Source organism: Triticum dicoccoides, chromosome 7B (assembly GCF_002162155.2).
Source record: "Triticum dicoccoides isolate Atlit2015 ecotype Zavitan chromosome 7B, WEW_v2.0, whole genome shotgun sequence".
NCBI lineage: Eukaryota > Viridiplantae > Streptophyta > Magnoliopsida > Poales > Poaceae > Triticum > Triticum dicoccoides.
In genome coordinates, this window is record NC_041393.1 from 146630338 (window position 1) to 146634078 (window position 3741).

General features: G+C 55.1%; 1 pseudogene; it reads right to left on the reverse strand.

Annotated features, from left to right (window-relative positions):
- Positions 1–1545: 1545 nt before the first annotated feature.
- LOC119335193 lies at positions 1546–3328 on the reverse strand (annotated as a pseudogene).
- Between the last annotated feature and the right edge of the window lie 413 nt (positions 3329–3741).

Genomic DNA, 3741 nt, shown 5'->3' on the forward strand with positions numbered 1-3741 from the left:
CACAGTGCGGTGTACAATGCAAGATCCAAACAAACATCGACCACAGTCGTGATTTCCTAAGAAGCTTGTGAGATTGGGCGCGGATGATGTCAAAATCCCCTAATACACATACCAATCAACTATTAGCAAACAACTATAACTGCTCATAAAAACGTGGGTCTCATTGACGTCCTGAACTCCTGAAGCATGTGTCTCACTGATATCTTGAATCACTTCCATCAGTCCTCGAACGAGGACCCACCTACATTCATGGTTTTCCTCTGAAGACGTCGAGAGCTCGGATCCGGCTTGCCTGCTCCATTTTCATGCTCCCATCCGTGCTCATACTTTATCCTACGGCTATCTCTTTTTCTTTTTTTTTCTAATCTAATCATCTCCCCGCTGATTTTAAGGGGATGAGGCCGGGCCTTATTTTGTTCAAATCAAAACAAGCCACGTACGCAGGAGCACGGATGGGCACACGGCGGAGGAGCAGATAAGTCTCGTCCAGAGAGCTCACCTACTCTAAGCTGCGCCGCATTTCTCTTCGCCTCCGTAGATCAATTCGCTTGTCAACATCTGTACGTCTCAACTCGCAACATTTAGGATGTGTTTGGTTCGAGTCACGGGCTGGAATGTCATGGTTCGGACCCGTTTCTGGGCCCTGTTCCTACGTTTGGTATGTAACTGGAACCGGAACCACATCATTCCCACCGAGCGAATATTCGGTCTATATCCGGAACATGCCGATACCTCCAAATCGGAGGAACGACGCGGAACGGCTCGTGCTCACCCCTCGCGTCTCCCTCGACGGCCCGCTTATCTCCCTCTCTCGTCTCTCTCTCTCTCTCATCCGACAGGAACAGGCAGGCGGCGGCGGCAGGAGGTGAGCGGCGGCAGCGGGAACCGGCAGGCGGCGGAGCTGGAAGAAGGCGAGCGGCAGCAGGCGGTGCCTGCTCTGCTTGTACTTGTCCCTGCCTCCGCACCCACCATCGGCGCACCAGGCAGTCGCCCCTCCTCCTACGCCTTGAGTTCTTGGCTGCTGGACCACTTCCTCGGCCGCAGATCGGGCCATGAGCCGCAAGCTTCGCCCTTCACCAGAAGATCTGCTCTTCCATGCCCAGTTCGAGCCTCTCCTTCCGTTTTTTTCCTCAGATCGGAAAGAGCGGCGTGATGCAAGCATCAGCAAAGGCAAGCAACATCATGGCTTTTTGGTTGTGCGCAATTAGTGGCGACTGGTGAAAATTGGCTGATGTTATATGTATGCATCGTGATTGTTCATAAAGAGGATTTCTTTGTGACTTAGACAAACTTAATCACATATTGTAGTTCCCTCTGTTCAGACTAGATGATATATATGTTTTCTGTTTAGCACTCCAATCCGACAGTATTTGGTGTGAATTTGTTTGTTGCTTAGTAGAGTACTGATAATAGTTTAGTTTCCAAAAGAAAATCAGAGTTTAACTGATATGCAAGAGGTGAGCTGTATCAAATTCATCTCATTTTATCTCTTCAACCAAAACTGAACTAGAACCATTCCATTTCATCAAACTGCACTCTATTAAACACAGGGACAGAACCAACCCATTACACTGGAATGGAACCATGGCATTCCATTCCACTCCGTTCCTGAACCAAACACATCCTTATTCGAGACGAGGAGAGGAGGGACGTGTACCATGAAAAACGACGTACAATCACCAACTTATATACTTTAAAAAAAATAGTTGGAGTACTATAAAACGGTAAAGACTTGAGATAATATACGCACGGCTCCAAACAATCCACCGGAGCGCAAATAGTACCAAGCACGCATACCAAACAGCAATCGGGAGATGATTAGAATTACTCACTCCCGGCACGGGTCTCACAGACCTCGTGAACCATCTTTGTCAGGTTCTCATACGAGGAACCACCCACATCCATGGCCTTTCTAGAAGACGCAGATAGCTCACTTGCTCTAGCCGCGGCACGTCGCCCTTCCTCTCCGAAGATCAACTCCCTCGCCAACACCTGCACGTCTCCACTCACAACCAATCCACTGCCTTCCTTGTCAGCATCTTCTTTGGGCCAAACTCGGAGCCCCATGTGGACCACGTCCACGACGAACTTGGCGTTGAGCTTCTGCTCGGCCCCCAACGGGAACGCCAGTATTGGCACACCCATGGTGATGCTCTCCAGCACCGAGTTCCACCCGCAGTGGGTGAAAAATCCTTTGACTGACTTGTGACTTAGCACTCCCAGCTGGTTGATGAAACCTTCCACCACCTTGCCCCTATCTCCGAACCTGTCATTAAACCGATCCCCCGTGTCGAACCATTTGGACCGGACCACCCATAGGAAGTCTACGCCGGAGTGGTCTAGCCCGACGGCGATCTCCTCAAGCTGCGCCCGGCTCAGCTCGGCCTGCGAGCCGAACGCGACGTAGAGGACCGGCCGGTCCATGGCGAGCCTCGAGTCCAGCCAGTCCGAGATGTCACGGTCGTCTTTGCTCTGGACTGCCGGTTCGGGGACCGCGAGACAGAGCGGTCCGATCGGCCACATCTTGATGTCGAACCCCGGTTCTTGTTCCACAGGTCGATGTAGACCGACTCGAGCTCGCTGAAGGAGTTGGCGATGATGCCCCTGCTGGAGTACATGCTGCTGCAGCTCTCACACACGAAGTCCCAGTGCGGGCCGGCCGGCTCCGGGTCGTCGAAGGGCGGGCTGAGGTCGGCCTTGGTGATGTGGAGGTCCGGCAAGCCGGGGACCGGGAACGGCTCGGTCGGCGAGCTCACGAGCGCGTGCGGCTTGTGCGTCATGACCGCCCCGCAGATGTACGAGGCGAAGCTACCGATGCCGAGGGTGACGAGCCGCGGCATGCCGAGCTGGTCGGCGACGTCCTTGGCCCACACGATGAACCCGTCGTGGACGAGCAGGTCTGGCCTGGGCTCGACCGCGGCGAGCGCGTCCGCGAACGCCGGCCCGAGTGCCGACACCGCGGAGACGAAGTCGACGAGATGCGTCGAGGATGGGAGCTCGTCTGTGCTCTGCGGGGCGTCTTCGGAGGGGAACGGAAGCTCGACGATGTCGGCAGCGCCGGCGCCGACGAGCCCGGCGCGGATGAAGGGCGCGTTGCGTGGGGTGGTGAAGAAGGTGACGGAGGAGGCGAGGCGGCGGCCGAGGAGGAGGCGCGCAAGGTGGAGGAGCGGCATGGCGTGGCCTTTGGCCATGAAGGGGAGCATGGCCACGTGACGGAGCGGCGTTGGAGCAGCCATGGATAGATAGATGGTGCAGCTGTGCAAGTGTGTGAGTCTCACGCAGTCTCGTACGTCCCCGGTTGTCCGCCGCGCCTATAGCTAAATCTTAGTGTGTGTTTCGTCTTCGCAATACCCGTGGCTACTCCTACGTCTTTGATAAAGGGTGCCGAATATCCGAACCGAATACAAAACATACATTACATCAAAGCTTAACATCTAAAGCCGGATGCCTCAGCCCAGCCACATATTGGGACTATGTCACACACCGGTCCGACGCACTCTCAGAAGCTGCCGCCGCCTTTCATTGGTCCATCTCCAGAGCAGGTACTGACGCATCGACCTTGTCAGGCCTGCCATCGACGCCATCACGATGCCACACAGTGGCACCATCCTGCACGTATCCATCCGCCCGCGCCCGTCGCCGAAACTCCAAAGAGCCATGCGCCGTGATCCGTCGTCGGCCTTGCGGTAGATGGAATACCACTCCTCTTCTAGTCCCCTCCAGTCAGCACTTGCTCCAAAC